This window comes from Mirounga angustirostris, unplaced genomic scaffold (genome assembly GCF_029215605.1).
Source record: "Mirounga angustirostris isolate CCGP_5_RB_7025 unplaced genomic scaffold, mMirAng1.0.hap1 SCAF_4, whole genome shotgun sequence".
NCBI classification, from domain to species: domain Eukaryota; kingdom Metazoa; phylum Chordata; class Mammalia; order Carnivora; family Phocidae; genus Mirounga; species Mirounga angustirostris.
This window is the reverse complement of record NW_026991712.1, coordinates 182,347,054-182,366,992: the sequence shown is the minus strand read 5'-3', so window position 1 is coordinate 182,366,992 and position 19,939 is coordinate 182,347,054. Positions and strand designations below refer to the sequence as shown.

Below are 19,939 nucleotides of genomic sequence, written 5' to 3'. Positions count from 1 at the left end.
CCTGGGCCCCACCGGACTCCTACCTCTGCTCACTGGAGAGCCCCAAGACCCCTTCCTTCTCCCCCCAGCCACCCAGGGCCCTCTGAAGGCCTCTGTCTTTCCTCCCTCCCCTCCCCTTCACAGACCCGCTCGAATTCTCTGGCCATTTCCTTTCCTCAAGCCTCAGTGAGGGCCATTCAAGGACAGAACTCCTGATAGTCCCTCCAAGAACCGCTCATCCCCGTCTGGGGATCTCACTCTGCCTTCTCGGCCTCGGCCAGCTCCCGCGGCCCTCGTAGACCTGGCTGATTCCGGGAAGCCCACGTCCCCGCCTGGAGAAGCCACAGCTGGAGCAGGCTGGGATTCCTCAGATCCCCAACAGAGAGCCCAAAAGCTGCGGTTGCAGTGCCGAATGCCTGCACATGACAGCTCGACAGAAACTCTAACTAAGGCTGCCCGAGGCCTCGCCACCTTCCTCACGGCTGCTGAGCGGGGCGCCCAGGGTCCGGGGTGGGGGGGATGGCGCACGGCAAGTCCCCTCACCACACAGCCTGGGACCTGCCACAAAGGCCAAGGGTGGACACACATATACATGTTTGTGTATCTGTCTGTCTGTCCTCCACCCTTCCATCCGTCCATTTAGTCAACTCCTGTTGTGGGCCAGACCCTGTGGTGGGCTGGGCACACAGGCTCAGCCCACACTGGCTTTGGGCACAGGGAGCCCCACTGGAGTCTCTCAGTGGCAGGGCTCCCTCGCGTGTCCCTCAGCGGAGGAATGGGCATGTCTGAGTCTCCACCCACAATGGTCAAAAGGCTGAGTGAGGGCAGGGGCTCCGCTCCCAGGGCCATGGGCAGAAGGGGCTTCCCTATAATGTGTCAATGCCCTAAAAACCCCCACACCTGGAAGCCCCCTGAGAGGCATGCTCAGACAGGATGACCACACCTGGGCCCCTGCCCAGGGACCCTGTTCCATGAGACTCGGCTTGTGCACCCGGGTGGTTGCATAATGCCCAGCAGCCCCAGACCTGCTCTGAAGCCGGCCGCCAGGGCATATGGCCTGGGGCCCTGGGGGCCCAGTGACCGAGACCAGGCTAGGTAGTGTTCACGGCCAGAAAAGGCTCTGCTTGGCTCACACCAGTCCTCCCAGTCCTGGGGCCCTGGCTCTGCTGGGCCCCACCCTTGCCCAGGCCAAGGGCCCGCTCTCCCCAAGTTCACCCAGATCTCCAAGTCCATGCTGCCCATGCCCAAGTCTCCAAGCACTGACATGGGTCCCCTAGTCACACCATCCCACCCAACTGCTGGGCCAGCCGCCAGGCTGCACGACACCAAGTTTCCTCCAACAGACCTACAGGCAGCAGGCCTCACCTGGCCCCCTCTGTCCCCTACCCTGGTTGGGAAGGGAAGGGGGGAGTAGGGGAGCCTGCTCTATTTTTACCAGGAGGTAAGCAGCCAAGTGTGTATGGCAGACAGCAAATGGATCTATAAATATTTATCCCAAGGAAGAGGGAAGCAGAAGCTCCCAGGGCTGCACTTGCTGCTGGTGACACCCCCTCCCTGGGTTCCCACCCATCCTGGAGCCTCCCGGCACTTGGGCCCACCCAGTCCAGCCCACCCTCCCCTGGTCTCGGCCGTGTGCCTGGCTCGGTCCCTCCTGGGCCCCCACCAGCTGCGATGCAGCTGTGCACCCAGGGCCCACCCCCAGCCCACAGGCCCCTTTGCTCCGCCTACACCCCCCACACCTGCCCTCCAGATGCTGCTCTGCCCCAGCCCACCTGCCTTCCAGATGTTGCCCTCCCTCTGACTCTACTGCTGGTCCCAGGGGTAGAGGTGGAGAAGGCGTGTGGGCCTGGGGTGCAGGGCAGGAGGCAGAGGCTAGGGCAGCGGTAGAGAGTATGAAAGAGCTAAGGTCCATCCGCCTTCCGGCCCACTCCGCGGAGCCCTTCTCCCCTCCCCCTCCTTCAGGGCCCTGGGATATACAGACTACCCCCCTCGTGGTCTGACCCCAGGCTCCTGTCCATGTAAACATTCCCCCGACTTTCTTCCCTAAAATATAAACGCCGTGGCCAGGCCTCAATGGGAGGAAGCCATCCGTCCCCGGCCCTGTCACTGCCCCTTTCATCTCCTTCCCGCCACCAGCCTGCCCGCTGCTGTATTTACACTGGACACTTCCTCTGGGAACAATACTGCCCAGGAGGCAGGCTTGGGCCGGAGGGTGGGAAGGCGAGGGGACTCCTGCACTGCTTATTCAGGGACAGGCTCCAGAAAGGAGGCAAGGGGCGAGGCCGCTGAGGTGGGCCCAGTCAGGCCTGGGGGAAGGAGCGGCCAGGACCTGCACGCAGGAAGCAAGCCCAGCGGCTCTCCCAGACTCTAGCCTCTGGCCCCGGCAGCTCTGGCCCCGTGGGGTGAGCCTCAGGAGGTGGCACAGCCCCAGGGCACAGCCTGGCTCTCCCCCTTGTTAGCTCACGGCCCCGGGCGGGCTCTCCCCCCGTGAAAGGGCCACAGGACTTTAAGGTGGGAGAGTTCTGGCAAGCAAGGACCTGAGAAAAGGCAGCTGAGTCCTGAGTGGGGGGGGGACAAGCAAGCAGGTGTGGTGCACATCTAGGCACAAGATCCCAAGACCTGGAAACCTCACCTGGCCCTGAAGAGAGAGGGGAGACCAGAGAGGCTGGGGGGCCTGGCTGGGGGGCAGGCTGCCTACTCAGCAACAAACGCGCCCCCCCCCCCTCGCCCCCGGCATCAGCTCCCAGGGTCTGAACCTTCCCTCCCGGTGCTCCAAACTCCACCAGCCCACCTGCAAGCAGCCCTCCTCTGTGAGCTGAGCGGATCCTGGCGGCAGGCAGGTGGGGCAGAAACCGGACTTTCCATGCACATTTCTGGGGACTATCTCACGATATGCCTCACGGTGACCCAGTGAAGCAGGGACTGCCCTCATCCCTTCTTTGATAGAAGAGGCAACTGATCCTGGAGCCGCGCAGACACCCCAGAGCCTGGGCTCACAAAGGCCCCAGGCTCAGCAAGGCGCCGAGGCTGCCATCACGTCCCCAGTTCAGGCTCCTGGGTGGGCTGTAGGAAGTCCCAGGCCTCTCTGCCCCATCTCCTCCTCACCCCCACTCCTGGTTCCCGTAACACGGAGCCCCCTAAAGTGTTAACTGCAATGGGTGAAATGGTGCAGCAGATTGCTACAATAAATAATTTACTGATATTTATAAATATTCAAATCAGCCAGCTTCAGAAATCAAATGAAGGGAGGGCCTCGGGAGAAGGGCCGGTTATGGCAGGAATCTCATCATTCCCTCCAAAGGCTGAGGAGGCCAGGGCTCCTGCCAGTTATGGGGGAGACAGGGGGGCTCCTATAGCAGCTGCACCTGGGCCCCTGGGCCCGGATCCCTGGGGACTAAGGGGTTGGGGGTGGCTGGAACGGCTCCACCTCCCGGCCAGGTTGGGGCCAGGCCCTCCCCTGACCTGCGGCAGCCTGTGCTCAAGGGGATGAGAAGCTCCGGTGCCCAGTGCCCATGGCCTGGTTCTCCAAGTTGCTTGTCCTGCTGTGTGTGTGTGTGGGGGGCAGTCCCTGGGGGCTGGGCAGGCCTGGCAGCACCCCCCCAAACTCGTGAGTAATGTGTTTCGGGGCCGGGCAGCCTGTCAGCTACCAGGCTCCGGGTGCTTTATGGGCTCTGCCTGGTGGCTCTGAACTCCCTGGTAGGAAATAAAGTTCTCCCTGTGCGTCCCTTCTAAACATTTCACTCAGTGGAAACGGTGTTTAAGAAAAATGAGGACATATTTCTTCCTAAGGATGCAGTGTCCCCTTTGGGCAGCCTAACGCCCGCTGTATATCAGGAGGTGGGGAGGCAAGGGCCAGGCACCCATCCCTGGGGTGGGGATGCTCCAGGGCCCACCTGCCTGCGGCCAGGCAGCTCAGGGGCCACGGACACTGCCAGGCCACGGGCCCACAGCCCGGAGTGATAGGGCAGCTGGGACCCTCTGAATACCTCCTGTGCTAGAGATCGCACTGGGCACGTCAGTGATCACCCGCCCCCAACAGTCCCATGAGGCTTTTGACCTGTCCCCATTTCCAGAGTCCAGAGTGCTAACCATTACACGATGGGACCGACCTGTCCCCATTTCCAGACGAGGAAGCAGAGCCTGGTGAGATTGGTAACTGCCCACGGTCACCCAGAGTCAGTGCTGGAATGGGACTCCCATGGGGCTCGGATGTCCAAGGTCACGGTCTAACACCCCACATGCCCCTCCCACAGCCTCCCAATCAGGGTGGTGGCAATGTTGGAGCCTCCACCCTTGCATCCCTAAGAACTTGAACTTGACGGGCCACAAACCCCAGTTTTGGGGGGGATGTGTCTACGTTCATTCAACACCCCCTCTGAACTCCTTCTACAGGCCAGGCCCTGGGCTTAATCCTCAGGACACGACGTGAGCAAGACAGACTGTCCTGGTTCCTGCTACCACAGCCAGCTCAGACTTAGACAAGGGGGCAACATTCACATCATTACAAGCACCATCACTGTGGTGAAAGGTCCAGGTGCCACAGGGGCAGCGAGGCTGGGGAGCCAGGAAGGGTCCCCCTAGAGACAGGTGCCCCATCCCCTGCTTCCCCCAAGCTCCCTGACCATCCCTCCCACCTCTCTCCTCGCCCCCACGGCTAGCCCAGTTTGCTGCCCTATTACCTTCTTCAGCACTGACTCCCTCCCCCAGCCAGCACCTGTCCTCTAGGAGAGGGTGTCCTCCTCTCTTGGGCCAGAGCCCACCTCCAGCTCAGAACAGAAGGGCCGCCCAGCTTTTGCGGGTGAGAGCAGGGCCACTGCTCCCCAGGGCTCTCAGCCAGGCCCCCTGGTCCCCAACAGCGCTAAGGCAGGAAGTGGGGGGGCCCTGGCCACCAGGTCCTACTTGCCCCCCTTTGTTTATTTATTTATTATGATTTTTTAGTCCAGTTAAAAGGTTTACTATCCAGACGCGTCTAAGTGGCCTCACTTAGCGTAAGTAACTCTATAAATCAGGGGAACTGTTAGCATCCACCGCACAGGCTGGCTATCAATCTCCCCCAGGTCACAGCCAAACAGGAAGGGGAGAAAAAAAGAGCTACCACCCAGGGGAGATTTAAAACACACACACGGCGCACACACAGACCGTGCACGCGCGCACACACTCGGGCGTCTCCGTATTTGTACAATATTATTAGAAGTCACACGTGCACATGTGGAGTGGCCCGGAAACTGAGCGTGCCGTGTGTGGTCATGATAACAGAGCACAAACAGGGCTCCTGTGGCTGAAAAGGGAGTCAGAGCCCGAGGGCAGGGAGCCTCCCATGGGCCCCCCCCAGGGCTGGGCGCTCACGCCTGAGCTGCGTTCCCCGGGCAAGTGGCTCTGGAGGGCCCGGGAGGGGCTCTGCTCTTGGTCCCCTCCACTCTCTGTGGCCCCTGCCTCTGTAAACCCAAAGGGCCGAGCTTTCCCCTTTTGTGTGCCCAAGGTAAGCACTCAGCGGGGAGGTGGAGCCATGGAAAGTGCCAGGGAGGCCGGCACTCGCAGGCCACCGCAGAGGGGCACGCTGTGGTCCCAGGTCCTCGCCAGCCGAGGCCACCCAAGGCCGGGCCCGCCCCCGACACAGCACAGGACTCAAGAAGGGTGGCACCATCTGAAGGAGTGACCAGCGGCCTCGGAAGGTGCCCAGGCTAGGTGAGCGCCCAGAGCCACCTGTCCACAGGGATGCCCCACCTTTTTACTCCAGTAGGTGTGGCCGGATGTGCACGCAGCTTGGACACAGGTCCCCACCCCCATCACCCAGAGAGGCCCCGGACCTGGAAGGACCCACTAGTTGGGCCATACCAGGCAGCGGAGTGGGAGAGGCCTCTCCTGGCCTCCTCTGTGGATCCCCAAGGCCAGGCAAGGCAGCCTGAGGGGGGATGGCCCGCCCAGGGCCCACCTCTCCCACCTCGCCCCGGAGGCCTCCCGGCTCACCCGCCTGCCTGCCCGCTGCATCTCCCGTGAACTCTATTTCTCTTTCCTCTCTGAAAACAACTGAGCTGTAAATACTGTTTAACCTTCTCCCCCCCTCCCCCCCACCCCCTCCCCTTCGCACTATAAAAACACAAATATGCCATAACTCAGCCGGCCCGGCCGCCCAGCCTCCAACATGCCCCGCGCCCGGGCCTCTCAGGAAGGTCATTACAAACGACTTTCCGATTCACTGCTCCTGAAATAATTTTGTGTATTAAAACCTGAATCTGCACTTTCTGGGGCCGAAAGCCTCGCTTAATTATGGCGGGTGTCCTTGGGACGGACAGTGATCCTTCACTCGCCAGCCCGCCCGCTCCAGCCCTCCGCCCGCCAGCCCGCCCCCCTCCCTGGGCCCAATCTGTTTTCAAAGTGTGTCTGTCCTTTATTAAATTGTTTTCTTTTCCACATTATCAGTTGCCATGGAGACCTCATCTCTCGGATTATTTGAATTTCATTATATCTATTGATTTGGGAGCATTTCATCTTTTTTATTGTTTTTCTGTCAATTTTCAAAACGAATAACCATCTAATTTGCGTCAGTGCTGATTATGTTTGTCCCTCAATAGAGGTCGGCAGCTGCGCTGGGGAAACAAATCAATGAAAAACCATCATAAAACTCCCCACTCCAGTCTCCGGGATGTGTGGGTGACATTCCACGCCTGTGAGAGACACACTCATCAGCTCCAAGTTCGGCTACGGTGGCAGCCGGCTCCGCTCCACGTCCGCCTCCTCTGGCCTTAATATTTAATTTCGCGATTTGGGGCATTATTAGTGGTGTTTTTATTAGTGCGTGTGCATGTGAGTGTTTGGTGGTGGGCCGGCTGTTCCGTTAATTTGTGGGTGAGGCTGGGAAAGCCCAGGGGAGGGCAGGGCGGACGGGGCTGGGGTGCGGTGGGAAGTGAAGGAAGCAGGAGGGGAGCCCCGAGGAGGGGGATGGGGGGCCCGGGAACGGGAGGACCACGCTGAGGGGCCGGAAAAGGGGGGGTCGCAGAAGGGGGACCAAGCGAAGGGGAGGAAAAGAGGGAATTCAAATTGCTTACTTTGTTGGGTTTTTTTAAATAATTTATGCAATTTTAAGCATTTATGTATAAATTTTTTAATAAGCCACCCTGGAGCAGGATGGCCATTAACATCCCAACGTCCTTCTGTCCAATGGGCTGGCGGAGAGGATCAATTTCTGAGAGTACTTTCCCTTTTTTATGACATGATAAAATGCTTTTAAAGCAACTTACACAAATATGGAAATTTTTTTCTTTTTTTCCTTGTCCCCTCTCCCTTCCCCTAACAGCCTTCTTATCCACCAGGGAGGGGTGTGTGTGTGCGTGTGTGTGCGCGTGCACGCGCGGGCACACACACGCACACACACACTTGTGCTCCTGCTCCCTCTGCTGCTGGGGAGGGGGGCTGCGGGGGGGCTGGCAGGGAGACAGCCCCAGTTCTAACTGGAACTGGCCGCCTGTCCTTCTAACAAGGGCATAAACTTTCATTACCCATGCACGCAGTCAAAGACAATTTAGGGAAACGCGCTGCTCAGAAAAGGAAAACCTCAGCGATTCGTGACCCACGCCGCTGCCATCTGGGGGGCTCTGGCCTCCAGCTCCAGGGAGCCAGGGTCCTGAACCTCTGGCCCTGCCCACTGGAGGGTTGGGGAGGGGCCCCCGTGGGCATAGCTTGCAGAGGGAGGGGAGAGAGTGGAGGGAGGGCAAGGGTCTCTGCCTTGGCTGGCTGAGAGCACCTGCGCAGGCCAGGGGACAGTCCCCCTTGTTGTGCTCTCCCCCCACACCTCTTCACTGCCCCACTAGGCATGGGCCCTCGAGGGCAAGCATGGGGCCCGTGCCCTTCTGCCACCCAGTGCTGGCACAGAGCAGAAGCTCAGCGCTGTGAATGGATGGATGAATGGATGGACAGGCGGAGGGACTGAGTGAAGACAAAGTAGGGAACCAGGCCCAGACGCCCTCAGGCTCCAGAAGGAGACCCACAGATGCTGGAGAAAGGCTCCCTGTCCAGGTATCACCTGCTCTGGAAAGGGGTCTGGGACAGGAGTGCCTCTAGGTATAGAGGATGGGGGACACTGGAGTGAGATAGGGCACTGGAGCGAGACCTGGCTACCATCACCCCTACCCTAGGCCTGAACCCCAACTCCCTGAGATGGAGCCAGGTCTTTTGAGGAAGAGGGCAAGTGTCCTATGCCCAGGCTTGGGGACGACCCTTACTTCCATGTCCCCTTCACCTTGCAGCCCTTCCTCCTGATGAGGAGCAGGAGGGGGGACTCAAGGGGTGAGCCCTGCCCAAGGGCCGAGGGGGATGATCCTGGTTCCCAGCACAGCGCCTGGAGCCTTTCCCTGCCTTGCCATCGAGGGACAGTGCCTGGCCCTCCCATAGCATCCACGCTCGGGCACTGGGATTTTGACAGCACCCAGATCAGACAAATCAACATTAGAAACTTGGATCTTCCTCTTAAAGCTTGCCACTTCTAAGGAAGTTTGGTCTCTGCCCTGGGCCTCAGTGTCCTCATCTGAAACAGGGCTGTTGAAAGGATGGAATCGAGTGACATGTCTGGCACAGCACCTCGGAGCACGTGGGGCCTGCCCCTCTACTGGATGGTGACTGTGGGCAGGGTCCCTGCCTTGGGAGGGGGAAGGGCTGCTCCCTCCCAGACCGGGCGTGGGGGGCAGGGAAGGGAGTCCAGCCTCCCCGAGATCTAGGAACTCTGGGTCCTCCTGCTTTTCCCAACCCCCAAAGCCCCCCTTTCTCCTGGGACCCTCAGCTGTCTAGGCCTCTGAGACCTGAGTGTTCTCCTGCCCTCGAGCGTCTCTTGGGAGGCACCCCCCTCTGGGCGGGCCTGACTCTTGGCGTCCTCGGAGCAGCAAGGGAGCACCCCTGCTGTCGCCAGGCCACCCAGCCCTCGGTGGGGACCCAAGGGGAGCCCACCCTCCCCCTTCCATGTTCAGATTCCCCCCCAACTGTCATTAAAATAACAAGTTTCTGTTACAATCTAAACATTCCCACATCGCATAAAGGGTTATATTACACCCGAGTCACTCCCGGGCCCGTGTTTGCACAGAAAAGCTCACGGCAGGTCCCCCCTCCTGACGAAGTGACTTATTAAAGTTTAAACAGTAATTAACAGAACAATAAAAATAAAGGGATGTTTGGGGAGTCATAGCGCACACAGGGTTTTGGCAGTGCCAGCAGTTTTGCAGTACCCTGTGCTGGCAGCCAAATGCGACTGTGAAGCCAGGGGGGCCGGAGGACGGGGCCGGGACTGGGCCAGAGAGGCTTCAGGCCTGAAGGGTGAGGAAGCGGGGCCAGGCTGGAGGGAGGGGAAGAGGGGCTTGGGAGGCTGGCGCGGGGCTGTGCGGGGCGCCACCAGCCACCACCCCACCCCCCAGGATCCGGAGGAGCGGGGTGGGTGCCACGGGAGCAGGAGAGAAGGCCTGACGCCGGCAGGAAACCGCCGAGCCGGGTGGCGGAGGCTTTGCCAGGCCAGAGCCCAGCCTGGCCCCGGGCACTTCCGGGAGCCCGCTGCCTTGGTCACATCCAGCCAACTCCAGCACGGCCCTGGCTGGGGGAGCACCGTGGGCATCGCCAGACCCCGCCGTGAATGATTCCCGGGGCTGGACCCCAGCCACTCTGGGCTCCTCTCCCAGTTGGGCAGGTACCTCTCCCAGCTCCTGTGGCTGGGGCACCACATACCCCTGAGAACTCTCCTGAAGCTACTGGACACTAGGAAGCACGAGCAAGGACTCAGAGGACAGACCCTCCTCTCTGCCCTCAGTGGCGGGGAGATTAGCCAGCCCCACTCATGCTGGGCCCCACCTAAAGAGAGGAAGCACGGGGCTAGCTAGGCCAGGGTGGGCCCCCGCTGGTGGGAGTTCTCCTCACTCACAAAGGGCCTCAGGGAGCCAGGCCTGGAGGGCTGGTCCAAGGCCGAGCCAGTCATCCTTCACCCTCTCTGGTTCTCCCTGCACAAGCTCCACCTAGAGGCTCAGACACCTGGCTGTAGGGGATGGCAAAGAGCCAGGGAGGAGCCCCGGAAAGAGGAGGGCTCCACTTGGACAAGGCCAGCACGCTTTGCTTTTTCCTAAAGCCTTGGGGGCTGAGGAGGAAGGGTGGGCGGGAACCCTTGGAGGCCACAATGCATGTGTGTTCTCAAACCCCAGCCAGGTGATGGGCACCAGGTACTCCTGGGTGGGCCTCAGACTTAGCAGCCCCCAAATACCCTCCCTTCATCTCTCTCCCAGACTCCTTGGGCTGTCTGGGACTATGTTGTCGGGGGCTCTCTCTCTCTCTGACCTTACAATCTCAGAGCCCGTGGCCAGTCTTGTGGACCTCGCCTGCCCACTACCTGTGCCTGTCCTTCCAAGAGAAGCCACTGCACAAAGCTCTCTCCTCACTGCATAGGATTCATTCCCAAAGCAGTTTGGGGGACAGCACCCCCAGTTCAGGTGCTTCCCACAAGGGCAGAGCAAAAGGCCAACTTGGGGACACCATGAGGACCCTAAGAGCACTCTTCACCCTTCTCTTGGCCTTCTCCACATCCCTGTGCCTCAGTGCACCAACCTGCCCAGGCCCGAGTGGGCATCTGAGTTCTGCTGTAGTCTCTCTCCACCTTGGTGCCCGCCACCCGCAGCCTGGACTAGCATCGAGCCCAGAATCCGGCCCCTGGCCCAGGGAGAGCAGCTCTGCTGGGTCCCTGGTGCTGGCTCCCAGGCTGGTTCTTCCACATCTCAGCTGCAGGGACTGACGTGAGCAGCTGACAGCCACACGTGGAGGTGAGGCGCTAGGGCCAGATATGCTCTCTTAGCCCTGTGTCTCCTGGGATCTGGTTCCTGGGCAGCTGGTGGGCACAAAGGGCAGGGACTCTGGCTCTGGCTGGCCCCCACGGTGCCTGGCCATGCCCCTGCCTCTCACCAAGTTCCTGCAGGCACAGCCAGGGGAGTGCTGGGCCCAAATGACCACAGTGCCGCCTGGGCTCTAGGCACAAAGAACTTTGCCCTGAAGAGTGGAGAAGAGCCAGTAGGAGAAGGGCTCTCCTCCCACTCTTTCCTGGGCAGAGCGCTTTGGGGCTCCACCCCCTGCCCCAAGATGAGTGATTCATGGTGCGAAGAGAGTGGAGGATCAGGCAGAGAGAGCTCAAGAAGGGGGCAGGCGATGCTTCCCAATCCCCCAGAGGCTCTGCTCAAGAGCCAGCCTGGAAGGAAGTCAGGGGCTCAACCCCCCTTGCTGCTGGAGGAGGCCTCCCCTCCCCCCGAGTCACCCAGCACCAAAGCTGGGGTGGGAGTGGGGAGACACACTCAGGGTTAGGATAAGGACTGATGGAAGGAGGGCAGGTGGGGACAGAGAGCTTCTAACAGGTGTGCTGTAATGTGGGCAAACTGGGAGCAGGCTGCTCATCCTAATCTGCTCTGTTTCTAGAACCCTCCACCTTCTCCTCTGTCCCAGGGGCATGGCAAGGAGCTCTGGCTGGACAAGGAGCTCCCAAGGGTGGCAGCAATCAGAGCACAGGTTGTCCTAGATTTGCATAGAACTTTAGAACTGGAAGGGAACTGAGGCCCAGGAGGTTGAGAGACTCCTCAGAAGCCCATGTCACTCACTCGTCAGGACCAGACAAATCCGGAGCCTCAACCCCCTACCTGGGCCCTCTCATGACCAGCAGATCAAATTGCTACACATTTGTGCTTTAAAGGGGAACTTTCTGCAGCCCTTGTAGACTGCTCCAGGGCCCACTGGCCCCAAATCCCACAAGGGTTCCCTGCTGGAAAAGCTTCAACCCCACACTGGCCCACCTGGGCAAGAACCCCAAATGGCTCTGAGCCAACACTTTCAGGGTGCAGGGCCTGAAATTCAGGCTCCCAGCACCCAAGGGAAGCACAAGGAGAGTCTGTGGCCTGGCTTACCCACTGGAAAAGGGGCAGGATATGGGGGTGGGTGGCCATATGAGGGACAGCCTGCCTGGGTGGAGCGTGGGAGCATGCGTGTTCGAGGGAGGGGACCTTCCTCTTGCAGAGACTGAGACCCCCAGAACTTGTGAGTTGTGCTGTGAAGGGGAAAACAGGGCAAAGCACCATTCTGGGATTTAGAGGAAGGGCCTGGGAGAGAGGCAGCCCCGGGAAAGAAGGTGGGGATGGCAGCAGGTGGCAGAGGGGTGTGATGGTGGACGCTGCCATCCCACCCTCCCCACAGCCCATCTCCACAATCCCCTTGCTAAGGCTGCCAACGACATGAGGGGACTAAGTTAAGAGTATTTTTAAAACTGTGGCCCTGGTGGAGGGGTTTAGCAGTTGTCAGCCATCTGGAGTAAGGAATTACCGTCACCTCCCTGATCCTATGGCCCTAAACCCAAAGCTGGTTACAGCACGAGGGGGAGGCAGCAGGTGGGTGGGGCGGGGGCCTGTCTGGGGAGGTGTCCACAGGCCTGGGGAGCCCCTCCCTTTGCCCTGGGAGGGGGCCTGGGGCTGGGGAGGGGGCTGGAGAGCCTGGTGTCCTCTGTGCCCACTCAGGCTCCCCCGCCCGCTCACGCACGCTCGCTCCCTGGGCCGCGCCAGCTCGCGCAGGGGCCGTCAGGTAAATTAGATCTGAAAGCTGACAATTTCTGACCATATTTCCTTGATTATTTCAAACAAATGCACAGCAGCCGCTGTAAGGAGATTAAAGTGACATAAACGTCCCGAGTGGGAGGGGGGAGGGCAGAGGATTCAGGTCACCCCCATCCGTCCCCCGCCTGACAGACGCTATATCGCTATCCAATCCAATAAAAAATCCCCCCCTTTTGCTTTAATTAATTTTACAGCTAGCTTGCTTAATTACTTTCAATCAAAATCCTCCTGCCATCGCAAAATTAGAGATGGTTGAGCTCCATTAGCCTAAATTCTTCATTTCCATATAGAAAAGAAGCTGTCTGCATAGCCAGCCTGGGCCCCTGGCAGGACAGACGCCCGTCTGCCTGCCAGCCCACTCCTGGCCTGCGCTCCATGGCTGTCTCTGGCCTGGGCATTGCCCCCCATCCTGCTCCACCACTGCTCCTGGGGGACATGGAGTTGAGGTCCAGGACCCCCCCCACCCTGTCCCCAACCCTTCCCCTGACTCATGCAGGGACTGTGGAGCCAGGCTGGACGACCAGGGCCCGCTGCTCCTGGCTGAAGGGAATGGCCAATCCTGGGAGCCTGCTTTCCTGCTCAGGGGCCCCTGCTGCTCCCCCCCAGGAGCTCAATCCCCTGGCTGCCCAAGCCCCTAGCAGGACAGTTGCGAGTCCCCTGCCTCAGCCCTCCTCAGGAAGCAGAGCTCCTAGCAGGGCAGGAGCCCTTCCCGTCTTGCACTTGGGCCCAGGTCGGTGTAGACCCCTGGAACCCACAGCACCCAGGGTCCCCCCTCTCTGCTGTTTCCCAGCTGGAGTCCTTGCTCACTATCTGAGCGACTCCAGGGCCAGCTGTCTCAATGGTGCTAACAGGCAACGTGGGCAGCCCCCACAGACTCTGGTGTTCTCCAGGGGGCCCCACGTGGGCCCCTCCTCGTCCTCTCACATCCCTGGTTCCCAGCCTGCAACAGCTGCTCCTCCACCCCCAGCCTGGGTTGGGTGGGTGGCGGTTCTGGGCTCTGTCCACATCCTGTGCCTGCACGGGCTCTCTTCTCCTCCCCTCCACCTGCCTCCTCCTCGCAGCCCCCAACCCCAACTCCGGAAGCTCCACTTCAGGTTTTCCATCCTACAGCCCTGAGTGTCACCACAGGGTCCGCCCAACCTGGGCTCCAGCTGATTAAGGATCTGCAACAGGATGTAGGGATTACAGTAAAACCTGGCTCCGGATCTACAGGGGCAGGGGGCCAAGTCCTGGCTCTGGGGCTCCCCTCCCCTCCCATTTCTGCACGCCTCATCCCTCTTGGCTGCCAAGGGCCCAGGAAGGCTGAGCCTCTGGGGCCTCCCTGGGGTCTTGGCTGGACTCTGAGATGTGGATGACAAGGGGTAGCATTAGGGCACCCAGGCCAAATCTGGCAGAAAGGCAGGATCGGGATGGGGTGGGGAAGGGGAGTTATGGCTGAAATCTGCCCTGGACCCTTTAATGGGGACCAGAAGCTAACCTGGTCCTCCTCAGGGAACAGGTATGGAGGCAGGATGTCCTGGGTCTGACCTCTGGGCAAAGGCAGAGCATGGTGGGGAAGGAAGCCCTCAGAAGTCTCCCTGAGGCCCTTCTAGGCAGCAGCCCTTACTGCGGCCCCACTGCTATGGCTGAATGACTCTGGGGTGTGAGGGCAGCTTGGGTTGGGTGGGGAAACTGAACCTGGACCCCCAGAGCCTGGCTTCCCCAACGCCAGGGGCCCCCTGGTCTGTCTACAGGCTCCTCACTTCTAAGGGTCAGTGCACGTCCTCGTCTTCTGGGGCCCAGGTGAGTTTCTCAAATACATCCCAAGTACCTATAGGCACATACTTCGCAGGGTCCCGCTGGCCCTAGGGACTCGGGGAGTGCGGTTTCAGGTGTCAGAGGGCTCAGGGTCTACTGGGGAAGACACACCAGCACCAGAGCATTCTGCACCCACGGAAGGCATGGGAGGGAGGCCAGCTGTGAGTTCGAGGAGGGCCTCCTGGAAGCCAGCAGGTGCAGGAGGTAAAGAGGGTTAGTAAGCGGACACAGAGACGTGCCACCGTCCCAGCTGGGCTCCCCTGGGCTCCTGCTGCAGCTCTGCCCTCCGCGCGGGTCTGCACGCTCTCTCCTGCCCCCTCTTCAGTGAGTCATCAGCAGAGGTGCCTGGTGGGAGGCATGGTGGGAGCAGCCCACTCCTCAGTGGCACCTGCTGACTTCCTGGCTATTCTCCCTCACACAGGGACAGGGCTGAGCCGCGTTCCTGCTCTGCCTCCAAGTACCGTGCTTGGCACAGATGGGTCAGCTTGGTAGGAGGGCGGCTGGAAGAGCAAGTCCCGGGCCCGTTAGCCAGAGCGCGAAGGGGCACGGCCCTAGTGGGCTGGCACAGCTCACCACTCACCCCTGGCCTGCCAGCCAGCCCCTGGGGAACAGGGAGCATCCCCCCCCCCACCTCCTTCAGTTCAGGGCCCAGCTAATCCCACCCGGACCCCCACGCATCTTTCAGACGTCCCAGGTGAAATTTCATTTCCTCCTGGAAGCCCTCTGAGATCACCACACTCTGGAGGGTCCTGTCCTTGTCCTCTCCTGACGCCCTGCTCCGTCAGTGGCAGCGCATCTGTAATAACTTGTTTAATGACCCTTCTATCTCCCTAGACTGCAGGATCTGTAGGACGGGACTACTGTTTTAGCAGAGCGCCTGACCCAAATAAATATTTACTGAATGAATACAGAAAACTAAGTGCTTCTGAAGTTCATTAGGGGAAGAGCGGGGATGGGGGGTGTGGCCCGGCTTCTGTACCAAGCAGGCCCCGCGGAACTCTAGGAACCTTTCCTCCCTTGGGTGGGACTGAGGTTTGAAGCTCCTGGGTCTCTGACCCTCTTGTGCCTCAGGCTCACCTCCAAATGCCCTTCACAGGGCTCTGCCTCGAGAACAAAAGAGGCCCCAGTTGTTCCAACATTTCTCTGGGAGACGAACAACTGTTACCAGCCAGGCCCCTTCGGAATCAATCCAGCAACTGTTCGCACTGCTCTCCCTCCACCTCCCATCTCTGTCCCAAAAAGGAGAAAAGGAAATTGAAAAAAGATGGGGGAAAATCCCAGCCCCAGCCCCAGCACCTCCCTACAGCCCCTCTCAAGTCTGTCTGGAAATGTTATTACCACAAAGAGGGCACAGGGACAGCCACCTGCCATTGCAAACAACTGGCACGGCCACAGCAGAGGGTGAGGCTGTGAGATCAGGACCCAAAAAAAGGAGAAGGGAGTGCAGGCTGTGGGGAGAGATCAAAGCGGAGGGAGGGGCTGTGGGGGGGCAGTGGGAGAGCTGGGAGAGCTAGCAGAGCTGGAGGCTGAAGGAGGGAGAGGCCGGAGGCCTGCAGAGACGCAGGAATTGGAGGCTCCCTGAAGCCAGGCTGAATGGGGAGGCAGGTGGCTTCTGTGGGGGCAGTGGCTACAAGGGTGGGGGAGGGTTTAAGGGGGGAGAAGAGGGAAGGAGAAGTTGACTGGGGAAGAGGGAGAGAGGTCTATTAAAAACCTCTCAGTGCATAACACAAAATGTCAGGGTTTATAGCTTCATTCCTGGCATTGCAGGGACCGAGAACCCTGCACAGAAATGTCACCGCTTGTCATGTTTAATCACCTGCTGTTTGTTAACACCTTCCCTGCAAGGAGCCTGTCTCAATCTGTCCCTGGGCCCCCAAGGGACCCGGAAACAGAAAACATCCCCAGCTCCTTCTCTGGGCTCTTGGCCCTGCCCCGGGGTCTCCAGGGAGGAGCTCCATTCACCACCTATCTGAAGGCCTCCCAGGAACCCCCAAAGTGACACTTCCTATCAGGCAGGCCTGGGAAAGGGGCCCATGCGGACCGAGCAAGAGGCTGCACCCTCCGGCCAGGGCCCGGGTGCTCCCAGGCTGCCTATTTGTCTCCTCCTCCTTCCACCTGCCTTTCTACGGCTGGCTGGCAGGCTGCCCCCTCTGTCTAACTCAGCTTTGCTCCCCCACCCTGGGGGTGAGAGAAGATGAACAGAGGAGAGCCCGCTCAGATCCCAGCAGGCTGGAGTTCACCAATCAGTCTGCTTGAACAGCAACTGCCATAGAACACGGGACATTCACAGCCACTGTCCTTGTAGTTAAAACCGAGGCTCGTACCATCTGTGGTTCCGGCTTGGCTCACTCCCGGAGCATGCTTTCCTGAGTTGTTTAGACTAGGAATTCTCAGTCCTACTGCCCCATAATTCCTTCCTCTGGGGTGGGGGGGGGGTAGGTGTGCGGTAGGAGGGTGGAAGAGGCCGCTCAAGCAGCCGCAGTCTGCCCAAGAGCACCCAACTGCTCCCTCCCTCCCTCTGAAAGCAGCGTGGTCAACACGGGGACAAGAGCGGGGGACTCCCTAGGATCACACCTGCCATACTCAGTACAGCCCCCAGGCTCAAACCCCACGCAGGGACCAGCAGCAAGTTTATCCTCTACGGTTCCCAAGGAGGCCTCATTACTTCTAGAAGCCATGAAGGCCAGTGGTGATATGCACCCCTTAGCTGAGCTGCAAGGGTCTCCTGGTGAACCAGGGGAAACGTCCTGATCTTCCCCTCCAGCAAAGTCTATGCTTACACAGAAACACATCCGACAAAACCAGGGGAAACGTCCTGATCTTCCCCTCCAGCAAAGTCTATGCTTACACAGAAACACATCCGACAAACATGCATCTGCCGTCCTGTCTCCTAGGAGAATGCCCGTTCATTAAGACTCTCCTCCTGAAGGGCCCTGGGTCCAGTCCACTCACTTCCATTTCACCAAAGAGACAAGTCAGAATGTTTTCCAACTCCCCTTCAACCCTTCCCTGTGAACAGAAGGGGATACCCCTTTCTCGGGAGATAGGTAGTAATGAGCGCCTCGAGGGGAGGCTACCTCCGAAAAGCTCAAAATGCAACCGCATGAACAAGTGCATTTTATTTTGCAGGGAAGGCCCGGGATGTGCCCATATGTTACAGGTGGGACCTAGGGGGCACCCAGAGAGGTTTGGGGCAGTGGGCCCAGCAACACGGGAAATATCCAGGACTGGGCTGCCAATAGAGGGGTCCTCCAGCAAGTCCCTCTTCCCCGTGGGAGGCAACCCCCTCCCTGACCCGTCCGTGTCTCTGGACCTCCTGTTTCTCCACCTGCGAAATAGGACAACTCTCTTTCTTCTGGGGAACTGGGATATTAAACTTGGCGTGCTCTGAATCTCTCGGGAGGCAGGTAGGCACTAGGTAAACTCATGGGTGCTCTGTTGTCACAAATCTGCCCCGTGTGCCCATCCTTGCCATAGGGGGAAGGGCTCAGCAGAAAGAGGAGGGGCGTGGAGGTGGGTGCACAGGGGCAAGTCCCTTCCTACGTCCAGCAGAGGCTCCCAGGCAGTGTCTCGTCCTGCACTGGGAACGCGTGTGTCACACCCGCTTGAGTTCACACGCGCCTCACCGAAGGCAGCAGCCCGTAGAGCTGGGTGTTTTAGGTGGAACCAGCTGTAAATCACCCATCCTGGACAGAGAGTATTCTAGTCCATGAGGTGCTCAGGCTTTCCGGGACCCCAAGGGAGGGGCGGTATCAATCAGCCCATCCACCTGCCTCCACAACTGAGGTGTTCACTGGACGTGGGTCTTTCAGGTCCTGGGCAAACCAGCGTGGCTGGTCACCATGCTGGGAGCTGGAAAGTGCTCCTGAAGCTCTGTGTTCTTAGGTATCAAGAGACGCGCTCTCTTGATGCCCAAGATGTGCTCCTGGGTGAACGGACCACCCAGGGCCTTCTCATGCCTGAGGGACGTCAGACTTGAGCCTCTCCCACCTGGGGGCTTTGAAAAGTGGTCCCCAGCATTGACAGGGACCTTGAGCACACATGAGACGTGTCCTCTCAGCTCAGCGGCCATGGTGGAGCTCGAGAAGAGCTGGGGGATGGGGCCTGGCCTGAGGTTTAGGGGAGCCCCCGGTCTAGACCTGTTCTGCCCAAGCCACCTGGATTTATCAGATGAGCATGGCCTCCCAGCCAGGCCCCCTGGTATAACCCTTCCATTAATTTACTATTCGATGGGAAATTATTCCTCACCCAGGAATATAAGTTTTCATCTTATTTTAAGTTAGATTCTTAAAGCAATTAGCAAGGCATCTGGCGATGACCTCACTGCCGTGGCTGGGCCCTGCAGGGGAGAAGGGCCGCCCTGAAGCTGCACAGACCCCGGCTCCAGGCCCACGAGGGAAGCTCAGGGAGAGCTGGGAGCCCCTAGACACCTGTCCTGGGTCCTGGGAGGGACGCGGGGGTGGGGCAGGCGTACGGTAGTCTCTGATATTCTCTGTTTGTGGAAAAACGCCTTTCCAGCACCACTTGCCCTGTGAACCTCCTGGTGGCAGATGCCGAAAAGCCTCAGCAGCTGGGGCCGCGGGCGCATTTTCTATTTTTAATTGTTTGATCAGAATATTAACTCATCTAGGTTCACTCCCAAGACACAGTTCCCAGCCAGAGGGTTTCCCCCATTTCCCAGACCTTCCTCTCTTTCACCCTCTCGAGTCAGAAATCAACTTTGAATTTAATAATTGGAGACACAGACCTCAGTGAGTTTGCAAAGGTTCAGAACACTGGGGAGAAAAGGAAAGTAGGCGCTCCTCACTCAGAGGCACCCCGCACGGGGACCTCTGCTCTTCTCTCCGAGCCACTGACACGAGGTTTTGGGGCAGCAGCACCAGGCTCAAGGACGCACAGGCACTGCCCCTCCGGTCGGAGCCCCACTTTTCCTGGCTGAGGGCCCTCTCCCCTCCTGGTCAGCCCCGCTGACCAGCGGCTCACTTGTCAATCTGGAGGGCCACCCAGAGGGGCTGGGGCCACTCAGGAGGCCCCTAGGGAAGGAGGCACGTGCCCCTGGGCTCAAACGGGTTTGGCAAGAGGCTGACTTTCCTTTTAGCTTCCATCTCCAAAAGGAGGGGAGGGCCGTGTCTCTATGGAGCCCAGAGGAGAACCTGCCAGAAAGTCCTCTGTGGGAGCAACACCAAGGGCTCCCGGCCCAGTCCCCCAGCAGGAAAGTCACACACCCCAGCCCGAGCCAAGTGTCACTTGAGCTTGAGACGGACCACACTGCTGGGAAGAGACTGTTAAGGCCAAACCCAAACACTTTGGCCCCCTCACTCCATCCTAGGGGGCCCCCCGACAGCACCGGGGCCACTGGGTCTCCTTTCTCCTACATGCCCTTGGCCCCCCTGCCACGCTCTTCCTTCTCAAGGTCACAGGGCTGTCCACACCAGGAATATTTACTCACCAGACTGGCCCTGTTAGCAGCACTCACCACAAATATGCTTTCTGATAAAGTTGGCAGAAAAAAAGTTCTAGAGCTCAAAACAATGTCAGAAATCATCCCCCACCCCCAC

General features: G+C 59.5%; 1 protein-coding gene across 3 annotated transcripts in view; it reads right to left on the bottom strand.

Annotated features, from left to right (window-relative positions):
- The window catches only part of CASZ1 (castor zinc finger 1), a 145,981-nt gene that overhangs the window by 27,638 nt on the left and 98,404 nt on the right, over positions 1-19,939 (bottom strand). The gene's annotated exons all lie outside the window — the stretch shown is intronic.